Source organism: Dromiciops gliroides, chromosome 1, assembly GCF_019393635.1.
Source record: "Dromiciops gliroides isolate mDroGli1 chromosome 1, mDroGli1.pri, whole genome shotgun sequence".
NCBI classification, from domain to species: domain Eukaryota; kingdom Metazoa; phylum Chordata; class Mammalia; order Microbiotheria; family Microbiotheriidae; genus Dromiciops; species Dromiciops gliroides.
Window position 1 is genome coordinate 377752515 of NC_057861.1, and position 25608 is coordinate 377778122.

Below are 25608 nucleotides of genomic sequence, written 5' to 3' on the forward strand. Positions count from 1 at the left end.
AATAAATAAGAAAAGAACATGACAGATTACAGATGGAAATTTTAACTGTTTTTAATAACTATGATATCTAAGAAAGATATACTATTTTTTAACACTGGTAATTATTTCTACAGATGAAAAATGACAACAAATCATAAAACACCATAATCTCAAGAGAAAAATGAAAAGACTTGCTGGTCTGTGAATAACTTGCTTAAAATTGCATGTTATTAAACATTAATTGGGCAAAATGCACCTTAAAAGATATTAATAATGATGTATGACCTAAAGAAAGGGTAGACAAGTTATGTATGAAGCATAAAGGAAAGTCTACATGGACAGTCCACATGTTGCATTCATAGATAAATGAACTATCAGACCTAAAGAAAGGTCTATATTATTTTGGGCATTCTCCTATGGAGGACTTATAATTGAACATGGGTCAGGGTCACACATTTGAGAAGGTGTGGCTTGATTGTGATGCTCTAAGTTAGATATGTAATGAAGCACTGGCATAAGCTCTAAATACATGGAAATAGAATTAATTGAAGAGAACATATAAAGATATCATAAATATATAATTATTTTCATCTTATTTTCTCAATTTAAGATCATCACTGTTTCCTTATCATTTCATGGAAGTAAGTTGATGTTAAGCTATGAGAATACAAGTGCAGTCAGAATCTACTCACTTTAGAAAGCCTGGGAGCATGGGCCTAACAGATTTCATTATTTATACAGAGGACTAGCCTAGCTAGACTCACAAATACTCATTATATAAAGTTGGCTACCAAGGGATAGCAGTGGTCACAGAGACTTTTCTAACATTCAAAGGGGTCAAGCTATGTTACACAGGAAGGAACACTTGAATCCATGAGAGCAGGAATCCTTGAAGTCTTAAAGTATTTATGTTATTCAAAGATTATTAGGAAAGTACTATAACACATGGAGAACTTTCTGTTGAGTGCTGTATGGTGGTATTTTTATCTTTTTCTTTGGTGTGTATATAGAGCTTCCAGAACAAATTGTTCAAAGATGCTTTTAAGGCTATTGAGAGATCAGATGTCAGAATCATCTCCAATTCATCCAGCAGTAATATTTCTCTTTTCTTAAAGCCTGCCCAAATGTGTGGTTACACTGAGAAAAAAGAAAAGAGAGGACAAAGCCCAATTCCAATCAGTACAGGCAGGTCAAGGAAAAGAATATCATAGAAAGAGAAAGAAAGAATCTTTGAGGGAAGATTCATTTTATATCCAGGGGATTTTTGTTTTATTTCTGAATCTAGAATGTTCCCTACCATCTCATACCCAAACAAGTGTAACATTTTCCATGAGAATGTCACTAGGGCTGCTCTTAATACCTTAAGTAGCAAATAGAAAAATAATCATTAACTTCAGGTGAGCAACAATTTAATAATGAAATATTTCTCTTAACACCTAAAAGTATTGCTCAATATAGCCAATCCAATTTATTTAACTCTTTGTTCAATTATAGAATATTCAAATTAACTACAATAAAGACTATCATTACTATTTATTTAAATCCAAAAAATTCAATTTGTTGTTAGAGCTGTGAATAAAATGATCTGTTTAGTATTTTTAGATCTGAAAGACATATTTTTACTGATTTTTTCTATAGTATAATCTGTTTTCAGAGTTAGCGGCTGCTTACTCAACTACTTATACAATTTTAATTTTCTTTTCTCATTCATATTCATATTAAAGTCATTTTTAAGATGCAACTTCTATATTTCTGAAGCATGTAGAAGATGGATTATTTAACAGTTTTTCTAATATATATTGAAAGAATTTCTCATTAAAATAGTATCTTAGAAAGCAGCTTTGTACTTTGGGGTGGAGCACCTTAACTATATTGTAGGTTGAAGAATATTAAAATATAGCTTTTGTATCTGCCTGTCTCCTACAAACAAATCAGAGAAATAATCTTTAATCTCTCCTACAAAACTAATAAACAGATCAGAGAAATTATAATATTTTATAATATCTCCTACCAGAACCAGATCAGAGAACATGATGTCCATACCTGTCTTCCTACAAAAACAGATCAGAGACAGAAAGAAAAAAACATAATATCAATTTAGAGGTTTTTTTTCCCAAGAAGAAATATATAACACGTGATCATGTGAAGACTCCCCTCCTAAGAAGAGAGCTTGGGGTATTCCCCATTTCTGAGTGTATATATGGTTTTAGTGCACTGATTACAGGGAATTGTATGATACAGAAATCCACCCAGAAGCAAAAAGCAGTTTAAAAATTTCAGTTATAACAAGTATGGAGGAAATACAGAAGCATCATGATAAGATTACAGGATTCCAAAAAAGGGTTGGGCAAAGACAAGGATGCCCAGATGTTACCATAAGATAGAGACTTATATCGTGAGAGAAAAGAAGTCACTAGGTAGGGTCTTTTATCTGCTAGCTATTGGGACATGTAAAATTAAATGTGGTCTCTCATTTCTGTCCCAAGTGTAGGCAAAATTAGCTGAAGTTTTGAATAGAGTTGTTACTTATAAATTAAAAGCTTTAGCACAAGTTTTCAGTACTAGGCATTTATTAAAGTATATTAGATATTAGTAAAGAGAGAACACGTGAGGGGCAGCTAGGTAGCACAGTGGATAGAGCATGGGCCCTGGAGTCAGGAGTACCTGAGTTCAAATCTGGCCTCAGACCCTTGACATGTACTAGCTGTGTGGCCCTGGGCAAGTCACTTAACCCCAATTGCCTCACTAAAAAAACAACAACAACAACAAAAAGAGAGAGAACACGTGGACTTCAGAAAGTTCAGAAACCTTATATACCTAGCACAAGGTGCTTCCACCACCTCAAGTCTCAGGCCAAAAACAAGAAGTTCCTGTGCCTGTGAGAGATGAAGCTACCTGTGGGTCCAGAAGAGAGGTGGTCCCTACACACTACTCCAAGGTAATTGGCCAGCATCACCCAAATCCATTGGTTCACTGTATTTGAGGATGGTCCATGAGTAGAACATGCTGAGGTCAGAGTTCAAATCCTGTGTCAGGATTCAGGTAGGCCTGGTTTTGAGTGAGGAAACTTCCTGACTCTGGACTGACCTTAAGAAAGCAATAAGATAATTTTCTCACAACCCCCCCCCACCACCTCTGCTTCATTAAGAAACAGTGTTTTCTTAAATGAAGCAATGAATATAACAAAATACTTATAAAGGAGTTCTATGATGAATAACGACATAAGGAGAATGAAAGAAAGAAAAGAAATTGAGTGACACATTGACAAAAACTAAAGTGAGCAGTCCCCTTTACTAGGTGAATACTACAAATAAAAAAAAGACAAAAGGGGGCAGTCCTTTTTAGGAGGTGGATATTACAAATAGTGTATGCAATGGGAAAAGGAAAACAGGAAAATGCCCATTTAAGTCTTTGAAAGTCTTATCTTAGATGGTTCTTGGGATGTCATGTCATCTGTGTATAACTCTGAATTCTGGGCATGGTCTCAGGTGTGGTTGTAAAGAAGTCTCTCAGGTGTGGATGGAATTTGGAATCAAGTACCTGGGGAACACTGGAAATTGCCTGGTCATCCATGCTGCTGGAAGATTTCCTACAAAATTGATCTTAACACAACTTTAAATAGCTTTGCCAATAATCAAATCAAATAATGATAGTTCTCAAAAACATATCTCTAAATAAATTCAGGATCTTTTAGAGATTTTACAATTATTGTCCAGTTGTTACACATGAAACATATTATAAAAAATTGAAACTTTTTAAAAAAAACAACCTTAATACTGCTACCTCTTATTGAAACATTTTCTTAAATTTAATATTACTACATACCCCTCTCAGAAGAATAAATTGAGAAGATGTAATATAAAAGTTGTCAGATTAATTTCAGTCATAATAACTTCTTAACAAAAGTGGAGTCTCCTTAAGTTACTTGCAAACGAGTCAATAAGTTATGCTGATTATACCCTTCTTTAAAACAAGGCTAAGGCAATTGTGATATTAATTAAGAAGAGGATTTATATCATAATTTCAGCACATTTTGCATCATGTGCCTAATTATCCTAATGCCATTTTGAGAAATTAAAGAATTTAATATAATATCTGAAAACAGATGTCAAGTTCAAATCCAACATTGTATCCATCATGACATCTGAGATAATTATAGGGTTACCATAAAAGAACAGAGAAGTAAGAGAAATGAGCGTTGCCAAACTTCATGGCTCTGCATACAGCCAGTGCAATATATGGAGGGGAAAACAAGTCAGACTTAATCAGATGCATGGGATTGAGAGGTCCATGGCATCAGGCATATAGGAAGGGGAATTGAAGTCAGGCGTAGAATAATATGGCATCACCTAGCCATCTGGTGCTATGTGGGGGGGAGGGGGAATTAAACCAAGAGAATCCAACTTCAGCTCTTGCCAATGGCCATTCTCTCAGCCTTTCCCAAGGCAGTGTAGTACCTGGTCTTCATGTGTGTCATCCATCCTGTGACAGTTCAGAACCGGGCTTGTATGTATTCCCCTCATGAATGTCTGGCATCTTGGCTGCTCAGGATCTGATAACTCAGAATAAAGGCAATTAAAGTCTCAAATGGTAAATTCCCATAACCCAAGTCTCATATGGAATTAACAAATGAGGATAATGATGACAGCAAAAAATGTGAATTAGCTTTATGACTCAGGATATAATATAAAATAAACAATAATTACAAATAATAACTACAAACATATAATCACAATCAGATATAGCAGATGATAAATGTAAATTACTAACATTATTATGCATTATTACATAATGAATTACATAATGCATTATTTACTAAGTGTTGGCACTGGTTTTATATGGGAGCAATGGATCCAAGACTCCTCTCTGATTTTAATGTCAGTTGGAGTTGTCAGTAATACCTGGAAAGGACCTTCCCAAGCTGGCTGGGGCCCACTAGTCCACTGAAATTTTTGAATATATATCCTGTCTCCTGGGTTCAAATCATGTAAGAAGTCCAAGGGGCCAGCCTGTACTGCTGCTCCTGCTGCATGGAGTTCACGTAGCCTGGCTTGTAACTCCTGCATATAGGAAGCAGTAGAGGTATCACCCCCCCCCCCCGTACTAATGATGCATATCCTGGGGAAAATGGTTTTGCTTGGATAGGGGCATGGCCAAAAGCATTTCAAAAGGCAATATATGTAGTTCTCCTCTTGGCCTGCTACGCAGATAGAACGGTGCCAAGAGTAGAACATCAGGCCACTCCAAATGAGTTTCAGTGCACAATTTGCCGATCATCTTCTTTATTCATACATGCCACCTGGCCTGAGCTTTGTGGGTGGTAGGGTATATGAAACTGTGGAGTTACTCTCAGGAAAGAATAGATTTGGGATAGAACAGAATCAGTGAAATGTGTGCCTTTGTCAGAACCAATTTGGGCTGGTAGACCAAAGCAAAGGTACAATCTCTTTAAGGAGAATATTGGCCACAAATGCAGCAGTTGGCTGGGGGTTTGGGAAAGCCTCCAACCACAAAATAAGTTGATCAATAACAACAAGACTTATAATGTCCCACCATAGGCATTGTAATATAATGAATCTGTAGATGTTCAAAAGGTATATATGCTAAAGGAAGCCCTCCATAAGCTTTAGCCCAGAAGGCAGGTTAATTATAAGTCTGACAGGTGAAGCAAGAGGCACACAATCCAGAGGCTACATTGGTAACTGAAAGGGAAATCCAAGCCCTTTTTACTGAGTCCACAATTCCTTGTATGCCAAAGTGGCCATTCCTGTGAACAGTTGGCATACCTGGTGGTAGAAACTTCAGGTGAGAAACGACTTTCCCTCCACAGTCACTCAGACCCCATTGATCTGTTTTGCCTTGTATTGTTTTCCACTTCTTTACTTTGGATTTATCATAAGTAAGAGAAATGGAAACATCATCAGAAGATGAGAGATTAAATACATGTTCAGGAGCTTCCAAAGCAGCAAGCTTAGCAGCAGCCACAACCCATGCATTCCCTTTTGAGACAGGGTCATTCTTCCCTGTGTGGGAAGGGCAATGAACAACAGCCGGAGCAGAGGAAATCTTCAAGGCAGATAGAATATCTGCATCCAGATTTCACAGGTCCTTTTTATGATTGTGGAGAGCATTTTCTATTAAGAGCCTTTGGAAGATTGCTTACTTGGATGACTGGGACCACCTATTCTTTAGGCTGACAGAAGAGCTCCATGTGCAGTGTAGACACAGTGCTTTGTAGATGCAGCCTGGAAAAGACTGCACCTCCAGGGCCTCAGAGTCTCCAGTGCCAGTGGCTTCTTCTGAGGCTTAGCTTTCAGACCATTGAGGGGGTTCTGTGGTTGGCCAGGATGAAGTAGCTACAGTCTCTGCTGGAGTTGGGGCAAAGCACCCAGGTTCTGAAACAATGGGCTGACTCAAGTGGCAGAGGGGCACATGCATGCCAAACTTTCCACCATAGAAAATCATATTTAAATCAGACATCAGTTTCTGGGTCAAGATGAGTAAGCAGAGAAAGCAGTAGATCATAGAAACCTTCTTTAGGGGAAAGGTAGGCCAGAATACACCCTCAGAAGAAAATAATAACAAAGTCAAAGCTCCAACATCCAATGCTTCCAAGAAAAATATGAATTGGTCTCAGGCCATGGAAATGATCAAAAGGGACTATGAAGAAAAAGTAGGAGAGATAGAAGAAATATTTAGAGAGATGGAGGAAAGAATGGAAAGATAAATGAGAGTGATGCAAGAGAGTCATGAGAAAAATTTCAACAGCTTGAAAAGTCAAAAGGGAAATGAGATACAAAAGTTCTCTGAAGAAAATAATTGCCTAAGAATTAGAATTGAACAAATGAAAGCTAGTGACATTATGAGAAACCAAGACACAATAAAGCAAATTAAAATGAATAAAAAAAACAGAGGGCAATGTGAAATATATCCTTGGAAAAACAGCGGACATAGAAAATAGATCCAGGAGAGATAATTTGAAAATCATTGGACTACCTGAAAACCATGACCTTTTTAAATGTTTAGACATCATCTTCAAAGAAATTGTCAGGTAAAATTGCCCTGATATTCTAGAAGAACAAGGTAAAATAGAAATTGAAAGAATCTACCAATCACCTCCTAAAAGAGATCCCAAAATGGAAACCTCCAGGAGTATTATAGCCAAATTCCAGAACTCCCAAGTCAAGGAGAAAATATTGCAAGGAGTAAGAAAAAACAAATTCAAATACTGTGGAGCTACAATAAGGATAACACAAGATCTAGAATCATCTGCATTAAAGGACCAGAGGGCATGGAATATCACATTTTAGAGGGCAAAGAACCTGGGACTACAGCCAAAAATCATCTACCAAACAAAACTGAGTGTAGTCTTTCAGGGGAAAAATGGGACCTCAATAAAGAAAGAGAACTTTCAGGCATTTTTGATGAAAATACCTGAAATGAATATAAAATTTGAATTTCCAATTCAAGACACTAGATAAGCATAAACAGGTAAACAGGAAAAAAGAAATTAAGAGGTATATTAAAAGCTTAAACTGTTTACATTCAGGGGCAGATAGTTGGTACAGTGGATAAAGCACTGGCCATGGATTCAGGAGGACCTGAGTTCAAATCCTGCCTCAGACACTTAACATTTACTAGCTGTGTGGTCCTGGGCAAGTCACTTAACCCTCATTGCAAATCAAAAATAAAAATAAATAAATAAACTGTTTACATTCCTACATGAGAAGATAATACTTCTACCTCATAAGAACTATCTCAGTAATAGGGCAGCTGAAAGGAATATACTTAGAAAGGTATGAATTGAATATGAATGAATCATATCAATAAAGCATTTTTTTGTTTGTTTATACTTGTTTATTGAGGGGCAGGCAGGATGGAGTAGCTTATATCTGGGGTCAGATTTGGGCTCAAGTTCTCCTGAGTCCAGGTCTGGTGTTTTGTCCACTGTGTCACCTAGCTGACCTATGATGACATCTTTAATTCATGGCAGGTCATAACATCTTTCATGGTCTTCTGTAAGGAAAAAGGACAAACAACAACAATCAATCAACAACAACCAACAATATCATAAACCACTACTGAGTGGTTATTTACAATGGAAATGGAAAATGTTTAGCAAAATAAATAAAAAAATTAAAATACAATACAAAATGATGTTAACTAGTGGTTTTCTATGTAAATATGCAGGCCATAGCAATCTGGTTCAATCTGAGTTTGAAACCAGTGGCCTAGAGCTTGTAGAAATTCAGTCCTTTTTCTCTATGTCTTTCTTTATCTCTCTTTTTCTCTCTTTCTCTATATACACTACCTTTGGCTCTCTGTCTCATTTCTTTGGTAAAACAAACAATGTTACTGGTGAAGCATAACTGTTATATTTTCTTGAATTCCATAAATACAATTTTACTGGGTTTTTTATTCTTTCATTGAATTGCTTGTTCATTCTTTTAAATAAAATAAATGGTAGTTCAACTTTTAATATAATTCCTTATTCCCTTTACAACCTTCATTTTATCACCCCAAAAAATCAATATTCTTCATCTTTGCTTAGAATTCAATGAACAAAATTGTATTCATTTACTGAACAAGCTTTTATTAGATATCTTCTTGTGGGGTAATACAAATATAACAAAATATTTGTTAACTACATAAGTTAAATATTTTCTAAAACATGTACATTTCCACTTCTTTTTATCTGGTAAAATAATGTTTTTGGTGATTTTTTTTCCTCTCATAATATGAATTTAAAATGGCTTTTTTCCTTGTTAAAGAAGGGCTTCATTTATGACATAAACCTTCAATGAGAGATATAATTTTTAAGGAGATTTTTTTCCTTTATGTTATGAATGAGATGTATATTGGAAGATATGCCATGTTTAGTGACATTTTTATGAAACTGGTCTCATGTAACTAGACTTATGTGGCTACATATATGAAACTAGCATATTTGGAGAAGCTAAAAATAATAATGCATACCTAGCACTTATATAATGTTTTAAGGTAATTCAACTTGCAAATATTTAATATTATCCCTATGAGAACCTTGGGTTTGAAGATAGTTATTATCACTATCCCAATTTTACAGATAAAGAAACTGAGGCAGGCAGTGGTTAAATGACTTCTTCAGGGTCATTGCCACTTGTGTCTGAGGCCAATTTTGATTCAAGTCTTTCTGGCCCAAGACCCAATGTCCTACCTACTATGCCACCTACTTTTAATTATAATACATAAAAGGGTATGAAAAATAAATCCTTGTGAACTGAAGAAGAAATCTACTGAGCTGAAAAAAAAAAGAATGGGAAAGAATAGCAAAAATGGAAAAAAATGTAATAAAAATGCTGATAACAAGTCTAAGGAGAAGCTGATTGGTGACCTTTAAAGCAAAAGTAAGCATGTTTAAAATCTTTGCTCCCCATTATGTGTTATTATTATTCTTCATAAATATGACTTTTATGTTCATTAATTTGAGAAAAAAGTTTAGCCATATTTTATGCATGAGTTTCCATGATAGATATATGGTAAAAATGAGTTGTGCATTCAAGGATATTGGGGTATCTAGGTGATACAGTGTCTAGAGTATTGTGTCTGAAATCTAAAAAACTAATATTCCTGAGTTCAAACCTGACCTCAGACATTTAATAACTCTGTGACCTTAGGCAAGTCACTCAACTGTGTTTTTTTTTTCTCAATTTCCTAATCTATAAAATGAAATGGTAAACTATCCAAATATCTTTGCCAAGAAAACCCAAAGCTGGTTAAAAAGCAGATAATACTGAAAAACTACTGAACAACAACATGGATTTTACAACTTATGATGTAAGAAATATACTTAATCAGATAACTATGGAAAATAGAGTAAGTTTAAGTGTATTCAAGAGATAAATATCTCTATGCATTTCCTTGTCAGTTTCAAGCTGCTCTTCATGTTGATTTTAACAATTGCCCCTAGATTAAAAAAAATATATGAAGACAGGCTTTAAACATGAGAAGAGAAGCAAGCAATATATTGTATATGTGCTTGTCTATCTAACAAAAATAACTTATGTGATTCATAAATCATAATATATTTCATAAAGGGCTTTACATACAACATATCACTTGATCCAAAAAAAATAGTTAAAAGTTAATATTTCTCTTAGTTTGAGTCTCAGGCTATTGAGCATCAGATTGATTTAGCAATACATTTCTGTGGATGGATTTGAACTCAGGTCTTAATTATTGTAATTTCTGTTCTATGCCACTCTGCCCCAGTAGTCCCAGACTCCATAATCTAGATGAAGTTTTCCCTCTTCTAAATCAATGGATCATCTTCTGTTACCTGTATTAAATATCTATTCTTACATGGAAGATAAAAAATAGGCTAAGAAAAAGATAGAAGCAACATATAGAATAAAGAATGATTTAGATTTTTTTTTTTGCATGATGTGTTCCTTGTATCGCTGATAAAGCTTAAATGTTGTTAAAACTTCTCAGGAAAAATATGTTTTTCAATGCATAAAAGAAATATATAGGAAATTTATTTTATCAAAATATTAAAAAAAATTCCAAAATCTGTTTAAGAACTGAATCTTTAGACAATATTCACCTTTATTAGACAAAGGATGCCGTTCAGTTTGGGAAAATGGGGAAAGGTCATGAGAGGCTTACCTGTAATACAATGCCAGCTCTGGCTTTGTGTCTAACTGTGTTCTTGACCAGGCTACAGCAGGACAGGTCGCTGCTCATAATGATTTTCATTACTTCCTCTTCTTTTCTAGGTTAATTACATATCGAAAGAGTTAATGGCATAAAAAATTTAACTAGCTCACACAGTGTTCAAGAAGTAGGCAGTATATTTTACTTTTTTCTTATGTATTTTCCCTGTGGGCAGCTTCAGAATTATGCTGCTTTGTTGTTTCTTAGAATAATTGGAGGTAGAAGTGAAAAAACCTCATCTCCCAATGGGAGGTTGCAGTTGTAAATGGAGTCATATTCTCCCTCAGGAATGTCTGCAGGGGGGATGAGGGGTAACATAAAGAAAGAATAAAATGACAGCATAGATCTCAACCTGCCAACTCTCTTCCCTTTTATATGTGTGATAAGAAAGCAAAATAAAAAAGAAGATGCAGAAAATACAATGAGAGAAAGAAGAAAAAATTGTACAGGGTTCATTTTCTTAATGAACATCAATTTTATCTAACTTGAATTTCATGAGTCATTTCTCCCTGTACAATTTACAGAAGCAAAATATAATGGAATAACATGGTTATACTATTGTGTGATAAAAATTGAATCTTCTTGCTTATAACTATGGCATTCATTTAAGTAACAAGAAGGAAGATGTGCCCATTTACTTTTACAACCTCAAGACATATTTTCCTTATATTATCCTAAATGCACTAAATTGCGCTATCATATGTGAGATATACAAGTTTCTGTAATACAGTAAATGCTCCAATGGATCTGTAATGTTATCAATGTCAGAATTACCTCCAATTATACACAGAGCTGCTCAACCATCCCTAAGCATCCTGTATGGCTCATCTATTTTTGCCTATAAGTTCATGACAATGATGAAAGTGGGGAAGGTCAATCTAATGTAGTTAGGGCTTTCTTAATATTTTCTTGACATCATCACATTACACATAGAACATTCTGGCTGCCTTTAGGGAACTCTTAGCTTTGCCATGTGACTGGCCTATAGTCTTTCTTTGATTGTTAGATCTTTTGTTTGACATTCTTTACAGCATTTCTTTGTAATTTTTAGGGATTGATATAGTACAACTGGTCATGCCTACTACAAACCTCTCCCCTGATTTTTGTGGGGAAGGGGATATTCAACTTCGATTATTTTAAGCTTCTATTATTCCATGATTCAAAGTTACACAACTTCACCAAGAAAAAAAATATCACTATGAAAAAGTTCTTTATTTGTTTAATGGAGAGATACAGAAGCTTCATAGTTCAAGCCTTTTTTCTTTTATGCTTGAGGAAACTGAGGCCAAGGAAGAATAAAAGACTTGCCTAAGGTAGGAAATATTAGAGATAGGATGTGAACCCAGGTCCTCTTACTGTAGAGGCTATGATTTTTTTCTGCTATACCGACCATTAAAATATTTTAACTTCAAATGCAATGTAACAGATTTTCATATTCCTTTCTAATATGATTATTGTGGTTATCATTATATTCTTCTTCTTGTTGTTATGATTAACAAAGCCATGAATTTCTATATTACTTTTAACTTTTAAAAGTGTTTCCCCAGGGGCAGCTATGTAGCACAGTAGATAAAGCCCCGGCCTTGGATTCAGGAGGACCTGAGTTCAAATCCAGCTTCAGACCCTTAAAACTTACTAGCTGCATGACCCCGGGCAAGTCACTTGACCCTCATTGCCCCACAAAAAAAAAATGTTTCTCCACCTATATAATTGTATTATATGAAATTAATTTTCATTAAATTAAATGTTAACAAAAGAATATATTATAGGGACCAAATTTAATATGTGGAGAGTTAATTGGGTGGCTTGCTGTAATATTGGGGTTCAGAAAATAATGAGGGACCTCTAAGTCTAAAACTTCATCCCCTCTGAACTGCCTTTTTAGTTATTTCTCCAAGTCCAATAAGAAAGGAGCTTAACAGACTCTTTTCCACAAATGAATCAGGTTTAATTGATGGGGATAAAATACACAACAAACGTGAAACTAATAAAGTCAAGGACAAGAGAATAGAGAAAAAAGAAAATGGATCATTCCCCTAACACTAACAAAAGCCTATGCAATCCCCAAACTTGCTTCCAGTTTAGCTAATTCAGAGCGCTGGATTTAACTCACCACCAGGGGTCTGTAATTTCTATGGGAGTCAGCAGCCCATCTCTAGTCTGCTCCAAGGCCAGAGTGAGAGAGAAAGTGTGTCTTACTTCCTGTTGGGGTCCCCTTTTCTACCTTTTTCTCCCTCCCCCAAAGGGGAGGTCCTTCAATTTATGAGGCTGAGACAATTTATGAGGTTCCCTGTTGATGACTGGGTCCACAGCCTCTGAGGACACTCCTTCTCAGGGTTAGTGTAGACTTAACAGGGCAGGCCAGGTGTGGCTCAAGATCTAATCACCTTAAGTGGGTACCTAGTAGCTTCTCATTCACACCCAATTCAAACACTACTAAGTCAATGAAGTCTGACCCCTGGGTGTCTGCAAAATTCCTGTATTTTATCACATTCCCCCCTTTGGTTCCTTGAAGAACAAGCAGTGTTTCCTTGATGAAACAGTAAAAAATAACAAAATACAATACCCTATGCTAACAAACAATATGTTCAAAACAATATAGGAAAGGGAGAAAGGGGAAATTTTGTCCAGAGGAATGGTCCCTCATGAACCCGTGCTTGAACACTGTCTACAGAGGGAGAACCTCTGTAGAGAATACATATTACAGATGGTGTATATAATAAGAGAAGGAAAAAAAATCTGTTCATTTAAAGTCTTTGAAATCTTGTCTTCTTAGAGTGTTTAGATGTCATCAGGGAAACTGGACTCTGGTCTGGACTCTGGTTGTCTCTGGACTCTCTTACTTCTTTAGCTGTTGAACTCCCGGATTTTCACTAATCCTTAGTATAGCAATTTCAATGACCAAATTAAACAGTGAGGCTTCTTCAAAATATAACTCATATTTAAACTTGATATATATAGCATTTTATATTCCCCCCTTTTAGAGGATTTATACCCATATAATACAGAGTTGAGGCAGTTGTGCAATCTATAACACTTCATACCACCATGTGTCTGGTGGTACTAATGTGTCTGTAATGACACCTGAAAATGTTATGGAAAGGTTAACATACAACATCTTGTGGTCCTGAGATGTCCAGTAATTGTGCTAGGCCCCAGGTGGATAGATTCTGACCATCATATCAGAATGAATGGAAGAAAAAAAAATAAACAAGTTAAGTTACACCAGATACATGTGTTGGAGCTTCCAAGACACCAGGCCATTTTTGGAGGGAGAGAGTAAGAAACTGGACTATGTCCAGCAATTGTGGTCTACATAGTTGCCATCATAAGCAAACTATGGACTTCCTCAATGTATTTGGCTGTTCTCTCAGCTTCCATCAGGGCATCTTACGTGTACCTGTCTCTCCTCCTATTGTTCATATATTCTCTCCAGGGCCTCCATCATGGAGTTGAACCATCTCTATCAAGTTCATTGTAAGAGCAATTAGTCTCTGAAATGATAAGTTTCCATGATTCATAAATCTCATATTAATTGTACCAAAGATAATATGATGGTGAAAGTGTGTGTTATACTGCATACCTTAAGATATATTTGTAATATATACAATAATTCCAAACCATACCCAGGGTATACATATTTCCAATGACATATAAATGATAAATGAATGTAAATGGCTGATAATATTAAAGACTATTAAATAATCTCCTTTGAGCAAATAAACCACATCACCTTGTACATGAATTCTCTATCTAGTATGACAATAACAGATACTTGAAGTGATAATCAATATATCAAAAAGAAATAAAACCTCAATCAGCAAGACTCAATATGTTCATTGGTTGCTTTACAAACCAAGTAAGAGGTTTAATAGGGCCAGCCAGGTGTGGCTCAAGATTTAATTACCTTAAATGGGTACATAGTAGTTTTTCATTCACACCCAATTCAAGCACTACAGGTCAATCAAGTCGGACCCCTGGGCATTTGACAAATTCCATTATTTTACCACAATATCATTATACAGGGAAACAAATAGGGTCATATATTACATTGAACTTTTATTACTTGCATGATTTTTATAAGGGACTATTGAATTTGTCAAATTATCAATTGTTCCATTTTTCTTTATCCCTTTTATATTCCCTCTGCTCTCTTCTATGTATTTTAATAGCTCATTAACAAATTGTGATATTTTTTAACTTCTTTTACATTACTACCCATCAGCTTTCCTTGACACAAATAGAAGCCTTCCCTTGTAACAACAAAAATGCTAAAGCAAAATAAATCAACACACTGTCAGTGTCTGTAAATCTATGCACATGTGGTTCATTACATCTCTGCCAAGCATTGAAAAGCATGCTACCTCATCAGTCTTATAAAGTCACAACTGGTCATTACATTGATCTGAAATCTTATTTTTCTGCCTAAATTGTCTTTATTTTATTTTAGCCATTATACAAATGTTTCTTCTCATTTTACTTCTTTTTGTTTTATATATATATATATATATATATACAAATAACTTAAATACAAAATATGAAAAGAAAAAAGAAAACATTGTCATGCCCACAGGAGAACATAAAAGAGAATTAAATGTAGAAAAATAAATTTCACTTTTGAGAAAATCTTTATAATAAATACTACATATTTTCAAAGCTGCCTAACTTTGCTTCCTTGTAGGTTTTCTATTGTTCTCTGCTGTGCTCTTCTCATATTTATTTATTTATTCATTCATTCATCCATTTATTTATTGGATAAATGGATTAGTTAGGTATAATTATCATTTAACAATTATATTGGCTTTACCTACCCATAAACAATAACTATTACTTCAAGTATTTAGATCTCAGTTTATTTGTATAAAAAGTATTTTATTTTACTTTATTTTTATGTTCCTATATTTCTTGTGTCTGTTTTGACATATATAATTGCAAGTATGTTATACTCTCTAGTTATTTTAAATGGTCCAAGAAAATATTTAATAATCTTACTTACACATAGTATAGTTTCTCTATATTTTTTGGTTTTGATTAAATCCTTTTTAACTTTAACTTTGTCTGAGATCATTATTATTGCCCCTGCCCTTTATTTTATCTTTATATATATATATATATATATATATATATATATATATATATATATATATATATATATACATATATATCCTTTATCTCCTTTTTATAATGTTTCCTGAAAGCAGCATATTGTTGAATACTTTTTTTTTTAGTCTTCTTTCCAGTTCTGTTTAATGGGTAAATTCATCCCATTCATATTCTAAACTAAAATTACTTTTTGTGTATTTTCCTCCTACCTGTTTTTCCTCCCTATCCTTCTCACACAATTTACCCTATCCCTCTTCACTCCTCTGCTTTACTTCTATACACTACTTTGCCCTCTTTTTCCTTAAACTACTCACCCCTCCAAGAGTCCCTTCCTTATGCTCTCCCCTACCCTATACTCTTGGCCTCTTATTTCTTTATGAATTTGTGTGTGTGTGTGTTTGTGTGTGTGAGATTAAGTTTCCAGCAAGACCCAAGCTCCCCTCTACTAGGATTCTCTGTGACAATTTTTCCTTTTCTGCTTCATTTTCATGAGATAATTACTTCTTTTTTTTTTTTAACTTTTTATGGGACAATGAGTGACTTGCCCAAAGTCACACAGCTAGTAAGTGTCAAGTGTCTGAGACTGGATTTGAACTCAGGTCCTTCTGAATCCAAGGCCAGTGCTTTATCCACTGTGCCACCTAGCTGCCTCAATTACGTCTTTTTATATATTTCTACAATTTATTTTGGAATTACCCCATCATATTCAGCTCTATCTAAGACTACCCAACCAATCATGACAGTCACAAAAGTACTGCTAATATTTTCACATATAAGAAGTACTTAATTTGACCTTGTTGTTTTTTTTTAATAATTGTTCTTTAATTTTTACCTTATATTTTTTTCCTGGATGTCATACATTATATTTTTCCTTAAGTTCCAGGTTTTTTTTTTCTTGTAAAACAAAACATAACAAAACACAAACATCTTAAAGTTTGTTAAATGTAATTATTTTTTTCCATTCAGGATTACACTTAACTTTGATGGGGAATTCACCTTTGGTCATAACCTCAGCTCTTTCACTCTACTCTATTTACTACCTATTAAAGACCTTTGTAGTAGCTGCTAGGTCTTACAAAAAACTTACTGTAGCTCCATGATATCTATTTACTTTTCCTAGTTTTTTCCAATATTTTTTCCTTAACTTGGGAGCTTTGAATCTTGACCATGGTATTACTATAAGTTTTCATCCTGGTATCTCTTGCAAGTGGTGATTAGTGCATTTTTTCTACTTCTGCTATGCCTTTTTTGATTCTTCTAGAATCAGGGGAATTTTCCTTAATAATTTCTTATAGTATTGTATCAAGATACTTTTTTTTCTCCTCATGATTTTCAGGTGGTCTGAATAATCTTATATTATTTCTCCTAGACATGTTCTTCAGATATGTTTTCTTCCTTGATGAGGTGTTTCATTTTTTCACACCAGGTATGAGCTTGGTCCTCCCCACAGTTACAGTTTGAGACTCATCTGATAAGCAGAGCTTAGCTTTCTTGTGATCAACTGTCAGACCCACATTTTGCAAGATGAAAGTTTCTAAGGCTGAAATTGCCTCTCAACACAACTGTGCCCAAGTTTATCGTTTGTTGATTCTGCAAAGTCAGCTTAGAGGTGTTTGTACTTCACTCATGCTGAACTACCATGGAGGTCAGTTCTTTCCTAGGGTGTTAAATTGTCTTAGGAGGACAACTACTTTATTCTGTGCTTTTTATGCTGCTGTGAGGCTATTTTCTGTCATGTGTCTGTGGGTGGAGGATATTTGGAGAGCAAAAGTTTTCTGGCCCGTTCCACCATCTTCCCAGAAACCTCTACTCACTTTACTTATTATGAATTCATGAACACCTTCTTCCCAGGTTTCTCTTTATCTGTCAGAGTTATCATTCCTTTCATCATAACATGTCATTTCATCATGAAAACAATTGGGTAAAAATTCAGAGACAGGTAATATTAGGTCCATTTGAGAGATGAAAATAATAAGACACAGTAAGGAGTATGGGCCCACACAGCTCTCCTTTTTCCCAACCTTATGATATTTCAGTGGGCCATAAGTTTTAAAAATGTTTCCCCATATTACAAATTGAATGATTATTCCCAGAGATATTCACAGTATCTGAAATACATTATTTCAGAGATGAAGCTTATATGTATATGTATATATATATATATATTTTTTTTCTTTAAGCCATCTAGGTTTATCTATCATTATCAATAGTATAGTCTTCTTGTTCATACCCAAGGTGTATCACATCATATTTTTTCTTCATTGCTTTTCTTCATTGCTGCATCCATCATACACATCAATAAACCATCTCAATTTTCTCCCTTATTTCCAGATCTTAATCATTTCCCAAGATTTAATATCAATCTGTATTTTTTTTATCCAATATATGGACTATTGTCATAACAAATACTTCAACCTATCCATCCATATCTGTAATCACATCTATTTATGAAAGTAACTACTCCATATCTTTGTTTTTGGATCAGTATAGTGACACAGAATGTACATCTAGGTTTTATTAATTCCTTTTGTCCTAACAACTTTGTTTTCTTTTGTTTTTAAAGTAATTTCAATAACAATTCTATGCATTGGCCAAGCATCCCTGAGTGGGAACACAAATCATCCTACCATCTTTATTTATAATCAGTAAAAAAAAAAGGTTTTTTTTTTCTTTATTGCTAAAACTTTCTCTCCATACCTCATAAAGAACTCACAAAAAATAATAAAAGGGTGGTATGGCTTTCCTTTCAGGTGCTAAGTCCAACATCTACCCCCATGCTTTAAAAAATTCTCAAGAACCAATTTCCAAGCAAAATGTTATGGTTTGTGGATTAGATAGAACCCATGGATGCTAAACGGCTGTTCCTGGAACCAATATCTAAATAGATTTGGCTAATTCCAGCTGAGAAAGTATAATTTCATGTTTAATTATGTTTTATGAATCACATTTCTATCTTTAAAAGTCTATTTCTTTGCTTAAATACAACAAGCAACCAAACAAAAAGCTAAGCTGTCAAATATGGGTTAAAGCACAACTTCCCAATATGTATGGGCATTTTTCAAGTAAATGAGATAAAATAACTTCTTTCAAATGATTACCTTATGCAAAACAACATGGTCACATGGGAAAGTTTCCCATAGTATTTTTCAAATCTAGTTAGATCATCTATCGTAAAGGAATATCTACTTAGTTTAAATGTTCATTCAGTCATCTTGCATCTTCTAAATAACAAACATAGTTGTCATGGGAAATATCCTATATACGATACCTTTACTATTTGACCATTTGTCCAAGATTATTAAATAATGTGCCTTCCCAAAGCATTGTTGACAAATTGAACTTAGCCCTCCTCACAAATCTGAGTTCAGTTTTCCACTTAAATAGAAAACCCAGAAATGTACTAAAGTTAAGTAAGGTATATTTCAATATAAGTGCTGGTGGATTATGACTGTAAAGAATTAATTGTTATTTGAGATTTTTATGCCTTGGCTAGCACTGGCCTGGGGCTCCACAAACTACACGGTGTGCCCCCACTGATTGTAGCCATTGCCAGGGCTCTGGCACCTCACGTCATCACCGCTCACTGACACCTGGCAAAATTATTATGATTGGAAGCCTAGTGAGGGCAGTCATGTGACTGTCAGAGCGGCCATCCCATTGGCTGGGGCTGTGTGGGGTGTTTCTAGGTTTGGGGGAGGAGAATTGGGCATTCTAAGTGGAAGCTGGAAAGGGACAGACTTTCTGCTGTGTATTTTCAGCTGATTCTTGGGCGGTGGTATTTTTCAGGTATTATAATTTCCCTTTCCCCATTTTATTTCCTTTCACTTGATCCTACTGATCCTGTTTGTGTGTTGTTTTTTTTTTAAGTTCATTCTTCTTAAAATGAAACTTGTTCCGTTTTGAGAGAGGCTGCCGGTCTCCTTCCTTGCCCCAATATTGCGGCAAGCCGCTTAGCTAGCACTCCCCAATTAAAAATTGGTCCGCACATGACAAAAGGGAGGGAAAAGAGACTTTTTTGAGTTATGGGAAATATATTAAAGGAATTATTATGTTTTCCAATTTGGTCTCCATGAAAGAAACTTAATTCACAAAGAACTGATTTCTTGTGGAAAACTCCATTCCAATGTGCATCCCAAGAAGGCACCATTCATCTTAATGATGACATGTTTTACATATTAACATATAGTACCAGGGCTTAAATTTTCTTTTGATGGCCCATTATATGCCACTTCATAGTCTCAGAAGACACACATCTTGAAAATGTAGGAGAGAAAAACAAATAACCGGTCCAAAGACAAACACTTCTTTGCTGTGTTTTTAACAGAAGATATATAGTAGATATACTGACACATGACTGAGAACATAAAGCATACCTCTTTTCCACCGAGCACATAAAGTAAAAACAAAAGATATGCCAGAATGAAGATGAACATCCATGCCTTAATTGCACATTTGCCAAAGGGTGTTGATGCCATATTAAGACATTTAATGTAAAGCCATGGGGTTTAGGAAAAAATAAGTAGAGGATATATTTTTCTGGCATAAGTGAACATAAATGAAATTAAGTTGCCTGAGCAGTAGGAAATTCAATTTGTGACAGAAACTGTCAGTCTGATCTCATCTCTCTCTCCAATGAGATCAATCATCATCTCTTCCAGGCCTTCAGTGCTGCTTTTCTTACCTCCAGCTGCTTGTGCTTCTGCACAGAGGTTGTATTAGCTAAAATTCATAGCTGCCTCATTCTGTGCCTTATTCTACTATAGTTCCACCATGGGCTATAAAAAAAAATAAATGATTCTGCTCCTAATAATTAGACAATAAACAGTCTTGGGATGATAAACTGGATTCTTTTTCTCATCTATCAGAGGTTTCTCATCTTTAAATAGAGTTTTATTTAAAAATAGGAATAACAAAGTGAAATAATAATCTACTTTTATTTTCTGCAATATGAAAAGAGGGGGAAATAAGTTTAAATATGTACCTGATTTAGATAATTTCTCATAGTCATCACTTTCTAAAAAATCTCTATCATAAAAAGTTGTCTTTTCCATAATATATATGGAAAAATCTTCAAAAGAAAAATGAAAACATGTTTGTAATACTTTGGGAAAAATACTATATCAGTAAAAGTCCTCTGAAGTTGGTCCAAATATACTCAGCATCTACTGTGATTCTCACACAGTCCAGAAATCTTCTCTTTTCTATATAACAAGTTATGTAGAGCCAGTTTGTTCTTGGTACAACAGTAATTGAAGAATTGTGGATCTCTTTATTTTTCCTTATTCATCTATATCAGAATACCATGTAAGGAAAAGAACATGGATTTTTGTGACTGCCCATCATTGAGGGAATTTTTTTTTAAATTGTAAATATTGTCTACTGATTTTTACTTTCATCATCATTTACACAATTAAAAAAATATTTCCTGTTAAAATATGTTTTTTAAATAAAATCCAATAAAGAGAATAATATTCAGTCTAAGCAAAACTTCTCAAAGGAGGGTCCACAAAACCCTAAGGTGTCTTTCAGGGCAGATGTGGACTTGGATGAGAAAATATAAATCTTTATTCTAATAAAATTGGTATCATTTGTAAGCCTATATATCTTATGAATGTAAAAACAATTTGAAAAGGGGCTTATAGGCTTGTCCAATGTGTCAAAGGGATTGATGGCACAAACTATATTTTACGTCATAAAGGGACATGAAACATTCTGGTAAGTAATTAACTATAAACTGATATTGATTATGATGATGAGGATAACTTAAATAAATGTAATACCTTTTAAAAATGTAACCAAAACAGCTTTATGAGAAAAATAATTTCATTTTTTCTTTAGTTTGCTTTATCAGGGAGTGGGTGTTTTTTTTTTTCTTTAATTGAATAATATAGAGAGCACAGACCTGATTGAAGACTTCAGGGAAATCTCTAGAAGACATGCAGTCTGCAGAGACTGTACTTTTATAAAATAATTTGGAAAATGTAGTGATAAACTGTACATTATGTCACTTAGACCACTGATCCTCTAGTAGTAACAGCAGTAGCAATAACAACAATAGTATCCTTAATAGTCAGGATCCCAACCCATGATTTTGTCATGAATGGAACACAACAAAAAAGAAAATAATGGCATCCAGGTTGATGTATTACAGTGGTATTGACCTGAGATTTCTCTGGTAGCTCTGAAAAATTATCAAAAATTCTGAAATTATAGCATGAAGACTAACTTACCTATTCAGTCAGTATGATACAAACTGCTTCTAGGAGTCAATGAAATGAATTGGATAACATAGGGTTTCAGTTTATTGCTACTTGATTTTATTATTATGGTAAGTTTGACACCAAGTATAGTTCAGTGAGTAATATTTTTCTGTTTTCCCAAAAACACAAGATGTCAAGAAACACTGAAAAAATCTGGAATACAATTGTCTCAAAGAATATTACAATGAAAACGGTATTGATTTTTAAATCAGGTAAACTGTGAATGAACACAAGTATGATTTAATTTTATGAATGTTTTAATTATGCAACTGTACTATAGCATTAAATAAAATAGAATTGACTTTTAGAGATTATAAGTAAGGAATCCATTCTGCTTTTTCTCAATGATATATTGCACTCCAGTTTGCACAATCCTCTTTTATAGGAGGGAAATACAATGTGATGATAAGGGATCGTTTCATCCCTAAAGGTATAGTAGATAAAATAAGAGCTAAAAATGAGCTGCTATTAACATCTGAAGAGAGGAAAGTTAAATAATTTTAAGTCATTAAAATTTTTATGTAATTCAGAGTACAAAAATAACACTAATGATTTAAATGTTTCTGAAGAGGAGTTCTTTTTTTTTAATTAAAATTCTCCCCCCCAATTTTCTTTTAGTTTAACAGCATGACTTTGATTAGGGGATCCACTAAATCATATATGGTAAAACTAGCATTTTCTGCCTAGTTATAAATGAATGCAAGTGAAACAGGGAGTTGTATTAAAATATCTAATTAACCACTTGATGTTCAAGGATCTTATGTTTTTATCATTATATATATATTTTTTTATTTGGTTGTTTTTGTCTTGTTTTGTTTTGTTTTTGGTTTTGGTTTTTTGCAGGGCAATGAATGTTAAGTGACTTGCCCAAGGTCACACAGCTTGTAAGTGTCAAGTGTCTGAGGACAGATTTTAACCCAGGTCCTTCTGAATCCAGGGCTGGTGCTCTATCCACTGCACCACCTATCTGCCCCAATTATATATTTCTTTTAACAAAAAACCTTATGCAAAGTTATATGTTTCCAATGAAAAACTTATTGTTGATTCTGGAATTATTAAAGAAACAATCCAAAAATATCATAACATTTTAATTATTGTGGGAAATCCTTTGCTGTAATTCAGTACTTATAGCTAATTTGTGTCCTGGGAATATGTAAAATTGGCCAAGATTTAGTACAAATACAAGAAGAAGGAGGAAGATGTTAAGGAAGAGGAGCAGGTGAGGAGGAAAATAGAATTCATAGATGCTTTCAGAAAATGTGGCATAACCAGATTTTTATAATTCTCCAGAAATACTTTTGTAATGAGCAGACATTTCACAGAGGAAGAGTAAAGTCTGATAACAGGTACACACCAATATAGTTGTCCAACCTAACTGAAAGTGTTTGACCTCTGATTGGACTACATGAATTTATATTAATCTACATGAACTTGGGAAGCAATATGTTGATAAATGAAGTATTATATAAAAGAGTAAGTTATTTGGATTTGTTTTATGGAAACAGATTTATGATAAATATTCAGGATCAGGTAGAAACTGAAATGAATCATTCTAGGGTAGAAATTCCTACTGACTACCTAAGAAGACATGACATGGATCCCAAATTTATCTATTAGAAGCATGCTATTTTTCATAGCCTGACAAATGACCCACCTTAACTAATACCAAAAAAAAAATGCAGATTAGTCTCCTTTCCTCAAGTTTCTTATCAAACTAATCTATCTTTCCTTCAACTGTCAAATTGACTTTCTAAAATTCAGATCTAACCTTCCTCCCATTCATGAAGTTCGAGGGACTTCCTATTATGCCAAGGCTAGAATATAAATTATCTTCTTGCTTTTTCAAACCCATGGTAACTTAGTCTCTATGTACATTTACAGGTGTTTATGCAGTTTATTCCTTTCTACATATTATTACTGTTTCTCAGGCAAAACACTCGAATTTCCAACTCAGATAATTTTCATATTCTTCCTCCCAATTTCTGCTGCTAGGTTTCCTGGCTTCTTCCAAGAGTCAGTTAAATTCTTACCTTTTGGAAGAATCCCTTCCTAGTCCTATTCTTAGTGAATTCCTTCTGATACTACAAGCAGTTATGCTTATCTGGTATATTGTTTGTGCATACTATTTTTTCATAAAATTCTGCCTCCAAGATATTGAGAGCCTTGAAAGCAGGAACTGGTTGTGTTATATTTTTTTTTCTAATTTGTACATTTAACACAGTTCCTAGCACAGCATAGATGCTTAATAAATTCTAGTTAAGTGAATCATAAAAAATTGTTTTATTCTGAAAAATGTATTGTATCTACTTGCTAAATAGTCAAAAGATTAAATACAAGAGAATAATAGCAAGTTAGCAATTTCTGCTAGAATAATTTCTTTCTAAACTGCATAGAATGGTGTAAGAATGATTTATTAGAAACAAAAGTGATTAAAACAACCACAACAGGAAAGTCAATTTTCCCAGGACAGTCATCTTTATCAAGATATCATAGGGAAAAAAAGAAGATATAGTACAAATACTAGTACTAGCACCACTAGTAGCAGAACTAGTAGTATTATTGTTTTTCTCATTGTTAATAATAATAATAATAATAGCAATTATAGTGGGAAAGGTAATCATTCACAGTTATATGTCACTTTGCAACTTAGTGCTTTAGAAATATAGTATTTAACTTCATTCTCAAATTAAAGACAAGAAGCAGTCAATGGAAACAAGTATTATTATTTCCATTTTTCAAATTTGGGAAACAGTGTCTGAGGAGTTAAGTGACCTGACCATGGTCAAACAATTGGAAAATGGCAGATTCATGAATCTAAATGGAAACTAATATATTTTAATAAACCAGTGACTATATCTATTTCTATAACAATAAATTAGTTTTAGTTTAAAATTTATATTTTAATAGAGGAAGATTTAAACTGAGGTGAAAAACAAGACTATTATAGGTAGAGGTCCCACCTCTACCTCAAGATGAACAATAGACATTTCCTTGCTTAATTGTCATAATTTTTATGTAATTCCTAAATTATGTATTCCTTGAAAAGAAGGACCTTCCTATTCATACTTTTAACTCCCAAATCTCTTAGCATAATGAACTAAACAGTAGATTATTACCAAATATTTGAATTTAATTGTTTAATTTGTGTCACAATAATCTGAAACATAAAAGGATTGTGCTATTCCCTCAGGGAAATCATCAGAGCATAGAGAACAATAATTGCATATTAAAAGTGTTAACTAAATGGATGGTATAAAAAACTGAATCATCAATAAGCATTTATTAGATGCTAGATGCTTAATATATTCTAGAACATACTTAGCACATATCTAATGAGATAGAAAGGCAAAAACATAATCCTTGACCTCAGGGAGCTTACATTCTAATGGGATAAACCTATAAACCACTAGGAAGATAAAAATAAAAGATATGCAACTGGAGTTAGAGATATATGTTTCTGTCTCTTATGTATCTACCTTCAAATCTAAGTAACTAGTTATAAAAGATGTATCTCTATATCTATTTATATTTATATACCATATGTGTATATATGCATGTATGTATGTATATA